At 41.8% G+C, this 20816-nt stretch overlaps 1 protein-coding gene across 3 annotated transcripts in view; it reads left to right on the top strand.

Annotated features, from left to right (window-relative positions):
• LOC117583057 (ETS-like protein pointed) overlaps positions 1-20816 on the top strand; it is a 77037-nt gene that overhangs the window by 8295 nt on the left and 47926 nt on the right. The gene's annotated exons all lie outside the window — the stretch shown is intronic.

The raw sequence follows: 20816 nt of genomic DNA, 5'->3' as shown, positions 1-20816 counted from the left end.
AGAGCAAAATGTTGTTGAAGAGCTTGGCTGCAAATGCGAATGTTCAACAACTATATGGTTGGGGCGCGTTTCGTTATGGCCCTATCAGTTGCCACAAGCACGACAGATATGTACATTAATATATACTATGTAGAATATATTTGTTCATGGAAGAGCATTGCTCTAGTACTCCGCAACGAGTGTTGTAGAGTATCAAGCCATCATTAGTGATGGTTTTGTGTGTATATAGCTTTTAGTTTAGCCATGAAATGCATCCCATAACAACGCTACCTTCACTCTTAGATGATCCACAGATGAAATGGTAGTTTAAATGGGAAAGTTTGCGCTAGAGAGTTCTTTATTTAGAGGATATATCATGGTCGAATCGGTTTTATAAATCCATTCCTATTGTTAGGTCTTTTTTTTTTGCCTTTTGAACCGTGCGATAAAAAAGGCGCTGACATAGAGGAAAAGAGAGAGAGATGCAGAAGTATGGCAAGAGAGCGAGAGAGGGAGGGCAACATTATTTGGCGATAAGATAATGCCCCACAGCAAAAAAGAAGCGTGTGGCTTGAAAGAATCCACACGAAAATAAGGAAAAGATACGATTATTGTTTTGCAGAGGGATTGTTCTAGCACCATAGCACATGATATATGCATGTGGATTGTATGTACTATTATTTATTGTATGAATGAAAAAATGTACATAATTATCGGTAGCATTTCGCATAGATTTCTGTGAAAAGTCACGTCGTTTGTTTCCGGTAGGTGCGCGCCCAGCCCAGTGTTCTTCCTCCTTCCTCAGAAAATCCGGCAAAATGCCAAGAGAGAGAGAGAGAGAGAGAGAGAGAAAACTTACATTCAGCCATTCATTTGGTCATTCATTTACCCAATCATTTGCTCTTTCGTTCATTCATTCATTCACTCGTTCAATCCGCTTTGGGGCTCCTCTTTGAGAACGAAAAAAAAGCTACATTTGCATTTGAAAAAACACGAAATAAATATCTGAAAAATATGCAGAGGGTTACCTTACCATGTACTCCCCCTATGCTCTTCCTATTCAACTGTTGCTGCTGCTGTCAATCAGGCAATACGTCAGTCAGTCACTCACTCACGCAGTCTTTTTCAGGCAGTCCCTCCATTCAGCCATCATCCATCCGTTTGTCAGTCCACTGATCGTATACGTAATGTGACAAAAACATTGTCGTTATACCCTTCACAGAGATATATAAAAAGGTTATTTTGATTTGATGAACATGCCACTACATGCTATAGTTAACATGGGAAATTCGTTTGAGAAATGTCTCTTCTAAAAAATCTCAAAATATTCATAATTAGTGTATCTTTTCGGTTATGGACAAATCGTTACTGGTAGAGAAATAAGAGTTGGGTAGTGGAAGATCTCATGATTGAATCTTCAAGAGTAAGTATCAACAACTGCGACTTCTCCCCTTGAGCTACTCTTTCTTTTATCGCTTTTGTTGTTGTTCTTGCTACTGCTGTGCTTTGACATGTGTCTACTATACTTTATCTATTACACAGATACATACACAAATGTACATATGTATGTATGCATATTTGTTTGTGTCGGAAAACGTTTTATGGTTATTTGTTATGCATCTTTTGCCCTGATGTTTGCTGTTTTTTTTGTGGCCGCAGCGAGGGAACAATGTACCGAGCAAATATGTGTTAATAATGAGAAATACTTGTGATTCGACAACAACACTAAATACTGGGAAAGTACTTCTACTTATGAGTAACACTTGGCCGCTCCGCAGTCGAAAGCAAAATCCGAAGGCACTTCTCCCCCGAGAATTCAAGTCGCTAGAACTTTACTGCGAATTGAAGCTTTAAAGAGGTTAATCTCTTGAATGTTTCCCCAGAGTTTTAAAAGATTAAGATTATTCCAGGAATTATGCTCTACTCTCAGTAAAATATCTAAAAATATTTAATAAACTATTTTCATCAATTAAGATCATATTCCAAATCCGTCAAAACTCTAGCAGTGCAGACTCGGTTTCTGTATCTTTGTTGTATCTGTGCCATGACACACATCAGGCCACATGAGGAACGAAGCCTACTGCCAGCTGGAGCCTCCTCAGGGTAAAATCCATTTTAGTGCTGTTTTAATGTTTATAAAAATAATAAGATCTTGGGGATACACTGGAAAGAAAGGAACGGGACGGAACGTAACGGAACGGAACGGTACCCGAACTCGTACAGAACCCCCGAAAAAAGAGACGTAAAAAGTATTTATGTACAATATTTATGTCTTATCGCTGCGTAGAGATCAACAAAAGCGCAAACACAATTTCAATGTCAACGCAGCGACAAAAGCAGCAACAGCAAGAACAGAAACCAAGACTAAAAGTCAGTGCCCAACTAAATATATGTACACATACATCAGCATGAACATATAGTGGCTTATATATATATATATAGAAAATATGCTCGTACTCTCTCTTACACACATCTGTGGAACCAGAGGAGTCCCTTGCTCTGCCTGCGCGACGACAGCATGAACTTTTCGCTCGTCGCGTCGCTAGAAGAGATCGCCCGACCATAAAATGGCAACAGAAAAGGGGAATAAACGAACGGAGACCTTGGGAATACCCTATAATTGGATGTAACTGTGTGCAAATTATGTTCTTATTTTTAATTCTGAATTTGAAAAGGGAAACCTGTCAAATTTCTTTGATTTGCACATCTGGAAAGTAGAAGAACAAAATATTTCCTATACCCGTGTCTGGTCTAAGCAAGGACCTATGTTTCAAACCTTTCCGTACATAAAATATACTCTTCTTATTCTACCAGTGTAGGGCATAGAAATTACTAAAACAAAAAAAACATGCAACAACGTTGACAACTGCGCAGATGCTGCCTGAAGAGGGGGAGGAGGAGGAGACCTCTTTTCAATGGACATGGGATAAAAAAAGGGGGGGAACATCAGTCAGAAGAAAACGAAAAAGAGGCTGAGGAAGAAGGAGAGCCTGAAGAGGAGCAAGAGGGCACAGTCACATACATTTAGTTTACATTTTGGTGTATAAAAGATTCTGACAGGGCTGCCCTTATTTTAATTATATGCACACATACGAATACACATGTTTACATTCATATGTAGTAAATATGTTTATTCTATATACCACACACACACACACACACACACAGAAATACTAGCGGCCCTCGCTTTAATCATCTCTCATTAATCATAAACTTTGAAAATAACAACCTCAAAAAACGGAAAAAAAGAAACAAATAAATTAAGCAAATTAAATTTTTTTCTTATTAAATATGGCCTAAGATTTGTATGAAAATAATATTATAAAAATGATTTGAATGAGCGCCAACGTCAGCGCGAGAGAGAGAGAGAGAGAAAGAGAGAGAGATGGATCCAAAGCCAGAGAGAGAAAGATCAACAGCAGCAGAGAGAACAAACCCCAAACGTCAGAGAGAGCACTCTGCTCTGCCAACGCTAACGCTAGCGTCGACGTCGCAGCCCTGCGCCCCACAACTTTCATTCATTTTGGCGCTCATTTCATTCATCAATTGCTGCTGGCGTCGCAGTCAACGTTAGCTTCAAAGTGCTCTCTCTCTTTTTCAGATTCTCTCAGCCAGAAAACACGTTCGTTTTCATTCATACTCGCACAAAACAAAAAACGTTTGCTGGTTCTGTTTTTGCTGTTGGGGAATGGTGGATACGTACCCCGTACCGATTGCCTTAAGGCTTTGAAATGCAGTTGATGAATGATTTAGGAGGGGGGGGGGGCTGTATGTATGATGGGGAGCCAGCGACTGGATCTTGTTTGTTGTCTCCTTCTCTCTCGCTCTGTTGATCTTCCTCTTTTGCTGCTGTCGTTGGATCTTGATGTTTGTTTCCTTCCTTTTTTTGCGTGCTCCACTCCGCACTTCGCTTCTCTTCCTCTCGCGGTTCTGCCTGCGCCTAAGTTCCTGCAAACCGGCTTTGTCTTTGGGGTTCCTCCTCTTAAAGTCCCTCTTTTATCTCTGTTTCTGCGGCCGCTTTGCCTCCTCTGCAGTCTTTGCCAGTGCTGGTGCTCTGTCGTTGTCTCTGCCACTGTCCGTGGGCGCGTCGCTGACTTGTTGCTCAGCTTTGACTGCAATCCGTTGGTTGCTTGCTGCATATACCCTGTAAAAGAAAGGTTATAACTATTTGTCAGTCGAGTCGAGTCTCAGGTCCAGAGTTACAAATGTTGTATTGAGGTTTTCGTAGATCATAGAGTGCTCTACAGATGGGATGGCAGTCGAAAAGTTCTTGAAAACATTTCATCAAGATGGAACCAGAAAATGTTGCTTAAAATACCTTATCCCTTAAATTTGATCAAAATTTTATGATTTTGTCAAGGGTATCAAGGGACTCTGTGTTCAGAAGCTAGCTTTCCCTTGTTTCTGTATTTATTTTGATTTTTAGAGTTGCCTTCTTCCTCTTCTTCGGGGTCTCTACGCTTTATTTATTCATAATTTGAACTCTCCCGCTTTGCCTGTGTCGCTTCCCCTGCTTCCATGCCGTTCCCCCGCCTTTTCTTATGCGCTCCCACTGCCCGTTCCCATTACCATTCCCCCCTCGAAAAACGCACAATTTGTTGCCAGCTGGAAATGGAGCTGGAAAACGAGTTGACTGCCGCACAGAAAAACACACAACATATCCACACACTTGCTGCTGCTCCTCTCTCTCGTGCTTCTTTTTCGGATTTAAGTTTTTTGTTTTAATTTAAGTTTTTTTCATACCTTTCAAATTGTCATGTTCACAGATCTTTTTTTTTTGTTTCTTCTTCTTCTTTTCTGTTTCGTTTGGATATCCACTTCTTCTTACTGTCCACTTCTTGAGGTTGTCTCTTTCGTGGAATTGCTGCGTTAACAACTTTTATGTTGCTGCTGTTGTTGTTCCACGATTTTTCATTCATTCAATTCATTCATTCGTTTGGTCATTCATGCAGAGGAACGTGCATACAATTCTACATACAGGAGTTGGTGTGTGTTTGTGTACATCTCGCATGTTTTTTCTTTTCATATTTCATATGCACAAGGTGTATGCGGTGCAGGGTGGGGCATGTCTCTCCGCAGAGCTTATTTCAACGACGCTTTCCGAGTGCCTTGTGCACTATTCCTTTTTGGACTTTAGTGGGCTAACCTTATTTTTCATACACATTGCCCGTGCATTGCCTACTTTGTATTCACTTACTATTTTGGGGATCTTTTCGTTTGCGTTTTATGTTTGCTTTGCTGTTGTTGCTCTTTTCGTTCGTTGCGCGTGTGCGTCTGTGTGTGAGTTTGTGTGTTTTGCCTTATTCTGCTTTATTCATTCATAAAAATTGTTACAGCTCCAGTCGCTGATTTTGCTGTCCGTTATTGTTGTTGTTGTTTCGCTGAAAATTAATTGCTTGAGAACTTTTGATTCATTCGCATTTTAGTTTTGTTTGTTTGTTCGTAAAGTGGGGTGGGGGGAGGCTTTTAATTTAATATTATTGTATAATTTCATGATTGCATTTTTCGATCGGAAATTGCATATTGAAGGCATAGAAATAAATCAACAGTGCATACAGTGCTTATACGGTACAGTAAAAGGGGATGCCTGATGATTTTTGACAAGAATCCTCATGGGCTGAGGCCTTTGTGGTTGCATAATTTGGACGCGTTATAAATATGACCATTATTTGCTTGTCTTAAAAAAAAGTTACTCTCAAAATAAACCTTATCGCTCTCCCTCTGGAATTCCTCTTAGGGGACAGTACCCTCTGGAAATCTAATCGCCATCAAGTAGTTCCGCACTAATCTGTTTTCCCTTTCTTCCACGCTTCTTTCCTCCACTATTCTCTTTGCTCTCTTAAAATATGTAAATCGTTAACAAAAACAAAAGTTGTTTGTCTCATTTCTCTGTGTAGAACGGATGTATCCCTCTTTTTTCTCTCAGTGTAGAACGGATGTGTCTAAATTGAGAGCATCCCATGGACAAATTATCAGCATTTGTTGTTCTCTCTCTCTCTCTCTCTTTGTTTGTTTTTTGCTATTGTTGTTGCGTTTGTAAAAAGCCCAGCACATGGCTAATAATCACGAACCGAAAAAGAGTGAGACATATTGTAGGGGGAGACCTAACGAGACATACAGACAGTGAGTGAGAGAGGGGAGGGAGAAACCTCTTACTATGCACATAAATCGAGCAAACTGAAAAGTTCTCAGGTAACCCTCGTACAGCAGACGCGTGCGACCTTCACCAATTTGAACTTACCAACAAAAAAAAAACACTCACTTTTATTCCAATCTGCCCCGTACTCTTGCCAAAGAGGAGGCACAATAGGAGAGAGAGAGAGAGATAGTGAGCCGATATTTGTAGCTGCGCGATAAGAGGCCCCTCGATTTCGTTATCTAAAAGGGTGGTGGTGGGGCCGAGGGGTTGCCCTGGCTGGAGACACTTTAATGCACTTAGCCTACACCTTGAAAGATCGAAAAATCGAAAAGAACAGCAACAATAAATATGTTTCTGCACTTGCGGGTGATTAACAAAGTGGTTAACAAAAAGGAAAGGAAACCAGACAGAGGGATGAAAATTTAAAATAATAAAAGAAAATTTAAGTTAAAAAAGATCTCAAATAGTAGCAATACTGTATTGAAAAGGTTCGTTTCTTGTGGGTTCAAGCTGTGTTTTAATGGTAAAAAACCCTTGACTTGTCTTTGAAGCTTCATCTTAGAGAATTTTTATGTTGTTATTTATTTATTATTTATTTATTCTCAATTGGATTTGTGACCAGAGCTCCTCATGTGAGAGGGAGATGTGGGATGTGCGCGCTGCAATGCTGTCGTGCGCTATATTGTGCAGAATTTAAACAAAACCAATCCTAGTCGTGCAGCATAACTTTACGTTTGAACTTGGCGCTAATTTATTCTTCTAAATATCAGTTTCATGGCAGCGTGCTCTTGGCTGATATCGATAGGCATTCTGACGAAAGCTGGCATGTATGAAACGGTAATGTAAAAGCTGAAGTTCCAACCATGACATCTTGGAGCGCCACTGCGCTGCCATGTAGATAGTAGTTCCAAAGAAAAGCGTAGCGCTGCTGGCTCCTGAAAACTCTTTTTAATTAATTAATAACATTTGAAAGTTGAATTACTCTTGAATTCATTGAAATTCCTGCTCCCATATTGTTGTAAATTGAGGTAGCTGCCAAACACTATAAACGAGAGCTATGTGGACTTGTGACTATCGCCCTTCTGGAAATCTCAATCATCTGGAGTTAATGAAATAATTCAATCAACATTCGATAAGTTTTTTAATTTCTACCATAAAACATAACTGCATAAAACACAAATTTGAAGGCCATTGAAATATTTGACTTTTGTTTCCTTGCCCTAAATGGCAGAAGTGATTTAAAAAGAAACTCTTGCGCGTGCCATCTAGTAAATTATTTTGATAATTTAGACAAATGCTAAAAGAAAAAGATACAAATTAATGCAGAGTCAATTAGAGACCATTTTAGGCTAAATTCAATTAATCATAAATACCAAATATGGGACACAGATCAGAGATATAAGATACAATCGTATCTAAAAGGAAATGTCTGAAATCCCATTAGGAAATGGCTGCAAAGCAAATATGAATCAATTAATGCAACAAAAGGCAACCTGTCCACGAAGCAGCCTCTGAGATACTTACACACACACACACACACACGCACAGAGAGCTACAGATACAAAGATACTTGTACCCAGATTAGATGGCAACAAATTGCGGCATGTGTGGAAACCCGTTCTTGGGACAGCTTCAATTGCATTTGGATGATTTAGCAACCGTCGTCGGACGGACCAATTGATAATCGCAATCGCTGAGAAACTGAATCATATGCGGCACACGCAGGATAGGATCCGATCGAACCGATCAAACCGATCCATATTTATGGATCGTCAGAGTACGAACACCTGCCACAAACATCATTTTCCAGTTGCCTGACTGCCTGCTCTTCCAGGAGTAGACTGTTTCATCTATATCCATCCATCGATCGATGATCAGCAATTGAAGCGTGTCCGCCGACTAGCCCGGCCGCTGCTCTTTTGGCCAATTTAACGCTGCCAGCTCTTCAACCCCTTCTGGCCTGGCCAATTGATAATTTAACGCTTCAATTGGCCCAAAAAACAATAGGCCCTATGACTTATTCGTATTGTCTTGGCCCATTGCCTTTTGGGACTCATTTTCTGCACTGTCATAATTTGTTCAGCATTTTCAAATTAAAGTTTAAGCTGAACATCTCCCCTCCCTCCCTGCGCCGGCCCCTTGCTCGTAACGCCTAATGGGTTTTCTCTCTCTCTCTCTCTCTCTCTGTGTATTTTGAATGCCTTTTCTGCAATTGTCATTTGAATTAAAAGCCATTTCGTTGCGGCACTTTAAACTCTCTTTGCCTCTTGAATGCGTTTTTAGATCGTGTCACCTTTAGGCTTTTAAGAGCAAAAGACGATTGGGTGATAGTTATGGGAAATTAATAGAAATGTTTGTCTATATTATACCCACAATTCTCCAGCAATCAATCGCTTGGTTTTTGATCAAAATTATAGCAAGAACATATCCCATAAATAGCCAAACAGAATGTTTTATATCCCCCGAGCTCGTGCCATAACTTTCCTTCAGGGGAAAAAGAGATTTTGTGATGTATGAATAGACTCGAAATCTATTGTCAGATCTATCATGAGATCTTGAGTAGGACCAGCCCCTGCCCCATGGCAACCCCATCCCCTGAGCCCTCTCAAATCGCCTTGTGATTCCCCTTTCCCATCTTCGAACCACACAGAAATGTTGTCGGCTCTGGCGCTTTTGTGTCTATTCAGACCAGAGAATTCTCTAAACAAAAACAATCGATAAATTCTCATAGAAGATTGCTGCAAGTGGCAAGTGGCAAGTGGCAGAAGGAAGGAGGGGGGCATGTGGCATGTGGCAGGGGGAGGGTAAGCTGTAATCCGTGGATAGCGCCATTCGCACAGTGGGTTACCTTTGATGCCGAAAACAATTTATCAACGAATTTTATTGAGTGTTTTTCTACTCTTCAGTGTGTGTTGTGTGTTGTGTGTGTGTTCGAGTGCCTTTAGCTGCCTGCATTTGAAATCCTCGCCGCCTCTGACGCTGACCATAACACCCACCGATCCACCCATCCACCCATCCACCGATCCACCAATTGTATCGAATTCCGAGAGGAATGGATTGGGGGATCGCTTGTGTGTGACTGGAACAGACATAAATTTGTTTGTACAACGAAAATATATTTATATAAGTACAGTGAAACAGTGCGGTACATGTGTATAGGACGGAAAATCCCCTTAACCTTTTGATATATTTTCTGGCATTTCCTTCAATTTATTTCCCATTTCTCGTAGTTTCTTAAAGTTTATAACTCTTCAACTTCCTTTTCCCCCTTCTGTGTTCTTTGTCTTACACTTGTGAAACGCACTGTAGTTGTACTGTATTTATTCCCTAGCTCGGTGCTCGAATCGCTAGTTAATTTATTCGGCGTTTAAGCATTTAGTTTTGTTTATTTGAAACCTCCCCAAAACACACAAGATTTGTGGCTCTCCACATAAATTTGTTTGTCAATGCACCCGAAGCCCCTGCCCCTGCCCCTTCCCCTGCCACAGCCCGCTACCACCCACTCTTAGCTCTGTTGAAATTCATTTAATTTTATATTTTAATTTGGTTTCGACCCTCAATTGTTTAGGTAGCCGCCACCGCCACCGCCACCGTTGCCGCATTGCTCAGTGGCAGAGTGTGAAAATTCTGACTCTTGCAACTCTTTTGCTGCATCATCAGCAGCAACTCTAGGAGGCAGAAGACAAGCAGACTGGTAGAAGGAGCCAAAAGGGGGAGCCTCTGATTTTCCTTTTCGACCTCATGGCTAATGCCAACAAACACTCGAGACTCGCACACGCAAGCTGCAAGCTGCAAGCTGTAACTGCAACTGCAACATTGGAGCAGGTGAAACTTTTGCGGCAACCAGAATAGCGCAGGAGGTGGCACATTTGGGGGAGTGGTGCGGCGTGGTGGTGGGGCACCAATGAAACAGCTGACCAAACCACTTTTGTGGCATTGTAAAACAGGTCTCTCCTATGAGCAAACGGAGGGGACTGCCGGAGAGTCCTGTTTCTCTTCGCTGCGTATCTCTCTATTAAAAATAGTCTAATGATCAATGGGCAAATGCAAATGCGAAGGGGGTGGTGGCAGTTGGACTCGCAGCCAGTTTTCGATCATCATCATCATTGTGGGTCCTAGGGCGAAGCGGCCAGGCTGCCAGGCGGCCAGGTGCTATGCTCCATATAGTAGGAAGTGCCACGAAAGTGCAGATTAAAGAGGGTCCACGAGTGAAGGAAGGGGAATGGAGGAATGCATTCCATTCAGAGATTGCCACAGCGTGGGCTTATTATCCCACCAAACAAATTGCAACTTCATTTGCCAGCTGAAAGAAAACCCAAAGTCAAATAAGTTATCAATCGGAACCCTCTCGAAGAAGATCTTTCCGTAATTTACAATGTGGAAAATTGAGTTAGTTTCCCCCCAAGTGTGTGTGTGTGGGGGGCTGTGTGGCGCCACATGTCTTGGCATCTTATTTAAAAAACAATTAATATTATTTTGTTACCCTTTTGTGGAGTTGTAAATTCAATTTTTATCAGCGGGATGGCTAATAGTTCCCCACCGTCACACACATTTCGATAGCCCCTATTCGAAATTCAGTTATCAATTAATGGCCCGAGAACTGGAAACTGGAAACTGGAATCGGCCACAAACAAAATGTTTTTACGGCTTGAGAGACATTTGATTTGAATGCATTACGAAAGTATCTTTTAATTAATGCAAAGCAAATGGCTTAAAGATACTTAAGGGCAGCACTCCATTTAGATTTGATTGGGTTTCGGGTCTGTCTAGATTTTCGGCAGGTTTTAGTGGCTTCTATTAATTTAGCCCCTGGAGTGTGTGAAAGCTATAAAAGGGCTTCCATTTCTAATGCTGCAATTTGGTGCCTTTCGCTTAGGGGAACGGTCACGATCGGTGCCTTCTTCTTGACTTCAAATAAAAGGAAGAACTTTTGCTCCACTTTGGGGGACATGACAGCGACTCCATTTCCCGCTCCCCCTCTCTTATACGCTACTGAATAATTATTGCTAATTGATGTTGATGAAAACTGAATTTATGCATGTGTTTTTGTTGCTGTTTGTGCTGTCCGTTGGATGTTCTATCAATTAAAAGAGCACACAACCAGTTGTGCGGCTCTCAGATACACAAACGAGTAGTATGAATGAATGAATCAGTGAATGAATGAATGCACACATAACTGCAAGAGTTAGCCAACTTTTGGCAGAAGGAAGTTGTGCCTGAAGTTATCTTCCTGACATATTTTTGATGCCACCCCCTGGAGACAGCGATGCGTCACTCGAAGGCAAACAAATTTCATTCATGATTTGGGGCTACGTATGGCCAGACATAGGAGACCATTTCGCGAGTGTGTATTCATGGATACAAAATCCATCTAGTATATGGTAGACTCACTCTATAATCTATCTGCATGGCAGTCAGCAGGCAGGCGGGCACACAAACAAACAAAAGATACGTACACACACGGATACGATAAACGATGGAGAAGCATATTTAATTTGAGGCACAAACTAGCAATGATTAGGAACATCCGGTTTACTAACCGAAAAAAATACACACAGCAGCAGCAGCAGCAGCAGCGGCAGAGCAGCAGCAGCAGAAGCAGCAACCGAACGACGACGAATCAACGATGGAACGACGAACGACAGAATCTCCAACCCAAGAGATCCACAGGCCACCACAGGCACAATGCTAGCAACAGCATCATCATCTTCAGAATGGGATACTCTCTTGTAAGATGGAGACTATTGGAGTTGTGTAAGGAAAGGTTGTAATGGAAAGGGTAACCGGGTGGGTGCTTTGTTGTGGGCAGCTGTTGGAACTACTGGAATAACATAGCTAACAATCTGTAAACAAATATTAATATTAATAGATTTATTTTGCTATATTTCTTTGAGTATCTTAGGCACATTCGTTGTTTATATGTTAGTGTATTTCCATATTCGGTGTACCCCCGCAGCAGTTGCCTTTTGCTTTCCCATTGAACAGTAGTCAACAAACCAACCAACCACCAGAAGACGATGACAACAACAACAGAATAACGACACTTCTCTCTCTCTCTCTCTCTCCCCATCTGATTCGTTCTTGTGTCTACGATCATCATGATGATGTTCGTTTAATGATCGTTGCTGCTGTATATTTGAGTGTGGGTTGGGGGTTGGGGTGCCCCTGCTGTTTGGACTCGATGGGTAGCTGTAGCGCCAGTCCCCAAGTCGCTCTTCTTCGAGCATCAGTTCTTGGACATAAAGGCCCCCGATGCCCGATAATAATGATGTTGTTCTTGTTCTTTCGGTGGTGCTTCGGCGCTGCTGTGAAATCCTCTGTTTGGAGTTTGAATTGTGTGTAATTTGTTTGCTACTCGGCTACCGCACTCCGCCCGGCTACTGTATTTTCCAGTCTCTCCGACAGCCTCCGACCGGCCTCTGAGCTTCGCTTCAGATACGATCCAATCCCCAGTGCCTGGGCCTGCCTTCTGCCTGAGCATCTCCACACGATCATTGGATTCATCTGAGAGGGCAGGGAGAGAGAGAGAGAGACGGAGAGACGGCGCTGCTCTTCTCGTCTCTTCTCTTTGTTTGTTGTAAGCCGCGCGACATCGTCTTATGCTCTGGTCTCGGCCTCTCAGTCTCTTCTTCAAGAGATCCGATCAGCATCAGAATCGCACTCGTGTTTATCTTTCGCTTGAACTTCCTTTTGGGGGGAATTTTTCCTTTCGCTACGCCTAATTATCGATATTCATATTGGTTTATTCGATTAAATGGAAATTGACTTCTCTCAAAGTGGACGACTAAAAATTGCGTGGGGTGGGGGTTCTTCATCTTAATTTAAGTTGTAGAAAATTGAGGGAAAACTCTTCTCTGGGATAATTGAAAGTTGATTGAAATTGTTAGTGGCATAATTGTTATGGGAATCATTCCATCTTGAAGTTTTTGTATTAGATTGAGAGCTGATAGCTGAAAGTAAGTGAATGGCCATAGAAAATGGTCTCAAAATTGTGCAACTTTTGCCCAAAACTACATTAGAAATCGCTCCATTAGAATATGTTTAAACTCCGATCAAACTGTATTTCCGATTCTCAGCAATCCGTTAGCAATTCGCCTTCCGTTTGGTATAATTTTTGTGGGGTTGAATGATCTGCGGATGGATCCCCTGTGTGCCATTTCCCATTGATATCGAGTAGATATTTATTTCGTGGCTGATTTATGCATAATAATTTCTGTGAATGAATTGATAATGTAAATATTGTGTGTGTTAAATATTAAACCGAACTTCCCATAGCAATTAAAAGGCAATTAACGACGAGAGATCTGTTGTGGGCTTTGAATGATCTCAGGCCTCGTATGATTACAATCGAGGCACACAAATGGAGAACGGACTAGTTTTTGGCCTCTGCCAGAGCGAGTTTTGTGCTGAGCTGGCTTTGGAGTTCCAAGTTCCAGTTCCCATTCATTGATTACACAAACAAATTGATAATTAATAACTTTAGACACATCGAACGAGAGACGCCAAAGAGCGAAGATACTCGACTCGCGGTGGAAACCCGTTTGGCCCGGAAACATATCCTGTGTCCATTAACTGTTTTCTTGCTGCTTGACAAACTTCCGCAAAAATGGGGGGAAAAAACTGTGCAGCAGCAGCAGCAGCAGCAGCAGCAGCTTCCTTTTGCCGCTGCTCTGCTCTGCGGATGCTGCAAATAGGTTGAACCTGTGCCTGTGCCTGTGCCTGTGCCCCCACCGAATCGAGGCTGGCTGGCTGCCTGCCTGCTGGCTGCACTTTTCTAAGCTGATTTGAATGTCAGATATAGATATATTGTTGCTGTTGTGTGTTGTCCACGTTGGGGCCAAGCAGCAACTTTCGCATTTCATTTGGCACGAGAGCGGGAATCGGGATCCCTCCTGAGCCACCAGCCACCAGCCACCAGCCACCACATCATTCACTCGACTTCATTCGCTTCGACTCTGCGAAATATCTGGCCGGTTGATCAGCAGGCAGCAACCCATCCCCAGCCCAACCCATGCCAGATACAACTACATCGCAGACTTTAGATACAGCTACAAGTCTTCTGCTTCAGTTACAACTACAACTGCAGCATCGGACCCCAGTCCTGCAACTCCTGCTTGGCAGGCAGCAGCAGCCGCAGCCGCAGCCTCCTAAAACCAAAAAGAAAAAGTTGCATGCGTCTATTTTGCTGCACTTTGTTGGAGGGGAATACCCTAATAACATGGGTTGGAGTACTTCTATAGGGAGCTTGGATCGGGATTTTATCAGGCTAAATGCCATGCAAGAGATTTAATGGACAGTTTATAATATTTAGTTTGTAGATCTGCATAGATTACCTCAGTAGAGCATTCAATATTCGTTGTAATCGCTCACTCTAAGAGGAAATTTGCTGCGTTTGTTTTTAGTTTTTTCTCACATTGACCGGATGAGCAGCTGCTGGGGAGATCTGTGGTACTGGGGATCAGGTGAGGATGAATATAATAACATAAACCCCAATATCAACAACGGGCAGCAGCAGCAGCAGCAGCAGCAGCAGCAGCGACACAGCATCGATCGATGAAACCAGTTTTTCATTGAGAAAACGGCAAATACGAATACTGCCAGCCAGCCAGCCAGCCAGCCAGCCACTACATGAATTAATCACTTCGTTTGTAGTGGACCGATGGGGCAGAGAGAGAGAGACACAAAGATCGGAGCAGCAGCAGGCGGCGGGTGGCTGAATGGATCGATGGATTTTCCAGATCAACCAACTTGTGTATGAGTATGAGTATATTTTTATGAATGAAATGATCGACAGCTGAATTGCAAAATCGTTAAACAACGAAACAATCCCAGTGGCAGATCCAACAGGTCGTCTCTCCCATCTTACATCTCTCATCCATCCATTCATGATGATGATCATGAAGTCAGTCCCCGAAGTCTAATTTCTCTTAATTATATTGCCAGATCTTGTAGACTTAATGAGTGCTTGATTAAAAATATGTCTGCTCATTCGTTGGGTTGCTCAATGGCCCAAAGATTTATGCGATTTTATTCTCTATATGTAAACATATTTTTATGTGATATTTCCTTGAGGTTTTGGCAATGATTTTGATGGGAGTTTGTCTGCGATAGAGTGGATCCATTGGCCAGTCAATTAATCAGTCACTCAAACTGTCAGTCAAGCAGTCATTGGCTTCTATGTTACACCTCAGATCAGCCATCGATTGACTGGTTGTTTCAGCTAATGCGATTTTGGTTTGCGGTGGTTTGTGAATCTCTTGGGGGGTGGATGTGATTGAAAGGAGGAGAATAGCAGCAATCGCTCGGATTAAGGTATTCATGATCTTTCTCGTATCAAATCCCACTTCACAGAAATCTAAACTTTACGATTGTTTCAGATCTACAATCACTTCATTCGCGGCCGTTCGGTCATTTCCTTTCATAAAGCGGCTCGGCCTTTAGTGTGTTATACTTTATGGTTATACATCGATTATATCGGGGTATATATATATAGAATCGTGAACAATCTGAATGCTGATTGCACTTCAAACAGCGTTGCCAACGTGTCTGTTTGATATCAGACATTCATACGGCAGTCTTCCGCTGGTGCCAACGAGTGCCACTTTATTCACACCTTTCATGAATGTATCTTTCCTCCTCCCCCCCCTCAATAAAGAGGGAACCAACTACACACACACACAACAAGTGCAGTGGCAACAAACACATGTAGGCTCTTTGATCTATAGAATCCCCATCTCCCACACACCACCCCCCCCCGTGGATACAACTCATAATTTGTGAAACAGATCTCTGGAGATCTCAGATCTGAAAGCAGGAAGATAGTATACTCTGCAGAGGGGATAGGGGAACCATCATAAACATTGATTTTTGTGTGATATTATTTCTAGTAAATTTTCTCATTGTTTTGCCGTTTATCGTTTGTCGTTTGATGTTTTGTTTTGCTCAAAATAAACAGAAATCTATTCCACCAAAACTATGTTCATATATTAATCGGGGAAAATCGGTAGTCGATCTACTATATTTTTTAGCATTATGTTTTTGTCTATTTGTTTGTAAACATTCGGCCAAGTTCCGCTGAAGTTGCATGGAAATGCCGCACTGTCTGTCGGTGTCCTCTACTTTGTATCTCTGTGTCGGTCTCTCTGTTTTGATTCTTTAATGTCTCTGTGCGCTTGTTTTTCTTGCTTGAAACAAAATACCCATAAAATGTTAAAAAAACCATCGACGTTGCTTAATGTTTGCTGCTGGATAAAACCAATGAGAGGGCATATTGTGTTCTGGGCTTGAAGATCAAGAGATGTGCCGATTTATGGTGTACGAGCTCTTAGATCTTAGACACTTTAAGAATTGGAGTATCTAAAACTGGTTTACATACCTTTATACCTATCAAAAACATTTAAAAATGCAGATATTCTGTAGAAAACGTACTGCTCCACGTATGAGCCAAAGTTCAGCCAAATGCTATAACTTTTGACACCCAATATTCCACACAAAACCTCGTTTAAGGGGTATTCCTTAGTGCGTGTCTTTCATTCTTCAATTGGGCTTCCTTGTGGCATATTAAAAATGAATTTATTTGCTTTTTCGCCCCCAAAGGCAAAATATCCGATCAAATTTTTCGGGCCAGTTTGGGGTGAGAGGCAGAGAGTGAATATCTGGGACAGAGAGACGATTGATCTCAGTTCCGTTTTGGCATTGTCTTGGCATCACACAACACACCTTCCACACACTCTCTTTCTGCTCCTCTCTCTCTCTGTTTCTCTCTCCTTTTCCATGTGAGAGTTTTCGTTTGATCATCAACTTTATGAGGCAGCAGCAGCCCCCATTGTTGGGGGATTTCCACCTTCTCTTGTCTATATATGTGTGTATATTTTTGGTATTCTTTCCCCCGTTGATCGTTTGCTAAATAAACATTTTTACTGTATCCATGGATCGTTGCGTTTTTTTCTCCTTCTGTTGTTTCTGTTGTGTTTTTTTTTTGTTTTTTCGGTTGTTTTTGTTTTTCGATGGCGGGAGGGAAACAGCAAACCGTTTTTCACTTTTTGGCGGCATTTATTTTTTGCTGGAAATTGTTCAAGTTCCTGGAACTTACAGTTTTACAAAAGAGCTTCCAATAATTTCGTAGAATATTTGAGAAATAATCAAGTATAATTATTATCAGCACAAAAATATTACACACATTTCGTATGAACCTTTTGGTCTTGACTTTTGCTTTCGGAATCTCTTTTGTTGATTCAATTTACTCTCCGCACAAGTATGAGTATGAACTATGAGTGCTCTGAATAAATCACTATGAATAAATGCAATTAGACAGAGAGTCGCTGGTCTGTGCTGTTGTCCGTCTGTGTAGCCTCCCACCATCCAATTTAGAGAACAATTAAAAGATTAAAGACGGAATCAACGAGGGAACGAAGGAACGAACTTCTGCGCATGCGTACAGCTCTCTCTCTCTCTCTCTCTCTCTCTCTCTCTCGCTATCCCCTCAGAGGAAATTGTGAATCGACAAAGATTTTTGTCACTAATTGAATGAAATTAAAATTGAAAGAAAAAACCAAATTAAAGTCAGAAGCGACAGAACATAACAGAACCGAACCACTTGGCGACACAAGCCACAGCCATTGACTGTAGGGCAAGAGTTTTCCCAGAATTTCACTTTATCTACAAGTATTTTCATAATCGGAGTCCACATTCCATGTGTCCATATACATATGTATCGGTATCTTTAACTGCCTGGTCAAGCAGTCTATCGGTTGATATTTTTTTTTGCAGGCTAGACAGCGGGCTGCCTTTGTTATCCGAAGGTTCTTCATCACGAGGTCTACCTGTCTGCCCAGCCGACCTGGTGATGACTCAAGGGCCATTCCCCATTCCCCATTCCACATTCTCTTACTCCATATCCAGATCCCAAGTGCAGTTTGTCGTCCCCTTCGAATATTCAGCGGCTGGCTGGAATTATCGAGGGGGAGACAAGATCTCTCGTTTGGGGAATATTTTACAGAGGACAAGCCAAAAAGAAGGCTGCTGCCTTCAAGATCCCCAAAAACGAGAAGCGAAATTTTTGGGTTGATTTTTCCCACGCCAAAGACGCCAAGCAGCCAGGAGAGAAGTCCTTGATCTAAAGATCTACAGAGCGGGATTACAAAGAGCACTAAAGAGGAGGCGTACAGAGAGAGTTCTTCCCAAAGTCCGTCTACAAGTCGCTTATGACCCATCCTGGGGGCAGGGTATTTACTTCCATCTTTGGATGATCCTTTCTATCCCTGGGGCACAAAACTTTTGTAGGATCATTAGCAGGTAAAAGCTGCTGCAGCAAGACTCTCCAGGACTCCCATTGTCCTCCGCCACAAGTGTTCGTGTCTGTGTCTGAGTATTTGTGTAACTTGAGTCTTTTTTCTGCCAAGCAAAAGCATACAATATTGGAATCTGTCAAAATAACAAGAGCCGAACCGCGCACAAAATAAAACAAAATTCAAGTTCAAGTGCGTGGGAATTTTATTTTCTGCGAATTTCGTGTGTCCTTCATTGAAGGCAGGAACTTGAGAGGGGACTAGAGATTGGGGAGCATCGTGTGGCAAGAGGAGTGGAGTTTAGAGATACACTTAAGGCTTGGAGACTCCCCAAAGAGTGCAGCTTCCATTTCGCTTCCATTTATTTCATAAAAGTCATATCAAGAAGAACACTTTTTCCCTTGGCCAGTCATATTTATTCATCTTCATTCCCTCAAAACTTCTCCTTTATTATCCGCCATAATTCCTTGAGTAATCCCTTAATTATAAGCACTCGTATGATTCCATTTGATCTCCATTCATCCTCGCCAAATCCTCCGACTGTATGTCCGAGTGTAATTTGCTAAATAAATATTCCCATAATTGTGGAACACACCTGAGGTGCAACACTTTTCATGTCCGATGTCGATGGCAGGAGACGTGAAGGAGGGAGGACTCCCTACCTACGTCAGAAATTGGGCAATTAATTTACTTTTTCCCCAGAGAAATAGAGACAGAGAGAACACAAAGAGATAGAAAGAGAGAGAGAGAGAGACAGTCACACATCAAAATGGGTTCGATCGATTTGCACCCTGTTGCAGCAAACAGCAGCAGCAGCAGCAGCAGCAGCAGAAAGTGATGGTAGGGGAGAGACCTGTGCACCTTCCACTGTTGCCACTGCCACTGCATCTTGAATCTCAGCTGCAGCATGCAACGCACTCACACCAATACACAAACACACACACACAAGCAGTTTAAGTGTTGAGTGTGTAATTTTATATTTCCGGTGTAGTATCGTAAGTTTTTTTTTGTTGTTTCGTACGACAACTCCTCGGCGGCCGGAGGAGGACTCCGTTCGGGGAGATGACACGGGAGTCGTGTGGCCAGGGTCGCCTTGCCGCATCTTTTGGATGCCACTGCCACTGCCACTGCTGCCTCTTTTCCCTTCTTTTGCACTTGCTTCTGCCTCCTCTCTCTCTCCCTCCACTTCTGCCGTTTCAGCTGCAAAATGTGCAACACGAAGAGCTTCGATTGCGGGGTATTTGTAGAGTGCGGAGAGATGGAGACTTCTGCTAACCAAAATTTATTACAATTGAATAAATTTGCCAAATAAAATAATTGTCTACTTTTGTCATTCCTCATTCCATCAATAAACACCCAAATTAGAGGGTATATTCTAGTCTTTACCTGTCACCCGTGTCTCTTGCCTTGTTTCCTCTTCATTTTCTTTCAGTTTCAATTTCTGTTTTTTTTTTTGTATACCTTTTTTGAACGACGTCGTCGACAAACACACAACTCACACAATTCCTGCAATTATTTTTATATCGAAAACTCCCCTCATCACCCAGCCAGGCCCCATACCTCATACTGCTCGCTTAACTCCATGCCTCATGCCTCATGCCTCATGCTTTATGCCTCATGTGCCCCAACTCCCGGCAGGAGGATAACCTCCTGTCATGCATACATATTTATTTATACTCGAATGTGTATTTTGTCGTAATTTGGCTGAACATTATTTGATTTATTTGCTTTCAATATAATTTCCAGTTCCAGTCGTCAGTCCGTCCGTCTGTCTGTCTTTCTTTTCTGCCTTTCTGTCTGTCAGTCTCTCTGTTCTGTTCTCTGTCTGTCTCTCTGCGCTGTCTTTTATAGGCGATGTTAGGGAAATGAATGTCTAGAAAAGTGCATATATGGGGTTCCTGGAAATGTAATCAATGCACAGGGAAATCGAAGGCTAATCGAAGGCAGATTTCAACTTTCAAATACTCTGCAAAGTATAGAAATCAGAAAAGAAGAAAAGAAAATAAATAGATAAGTTTTATATTTCATTTTATTTGGATCTTTGAGCTGAGTAAAAGTGTTGTAGAAGTTTTTTTTAAACAGTTTTCCACTGCTTCGGTAGTTTTTTTTCTTACTTAGGGTATTTACAAGTCTACTTGCCAGCATTTAAATATTTACTTCTTTATTTCTCCCACTCTGTGACAACATTTTCAGCTTGTTCCAAGAATTTATTTTGCTTCTGAATTTTTAAGAGTATTCATTTAAAACGTCCAAGTTTTTATTGACTTAATTTACGATTTAAGCAGCGTTTATGCCAAAGAATCAAATAACTAAATACAGACATACAAATGTCTGGGAGTCGGTTTGAAAATCGCAATCAAATTAGTTGCCTTGTTTGGCCCCAAGCGCTTGGTAGGAATTGTTTTATAGAT

This window comes from Drosophila guanche, unplaced genomic scaffold (genome assembly GCF_900245975.1).
Source record: "Drosophila guanche unplaced genomic scaffold, DGUA_6, whole genome shotgun sequence".
NCBI lineage: Eukaryota > Metazoa > Arthropoda > Insecta > Diptera > Drosophilidae > Drosophila > Drosophila guanche.
The sequence above is the reverse complement of the archived record's forward strand: the minus strand, read 5'-3'. Positions and strand labels throughout refer to the sequence as shown.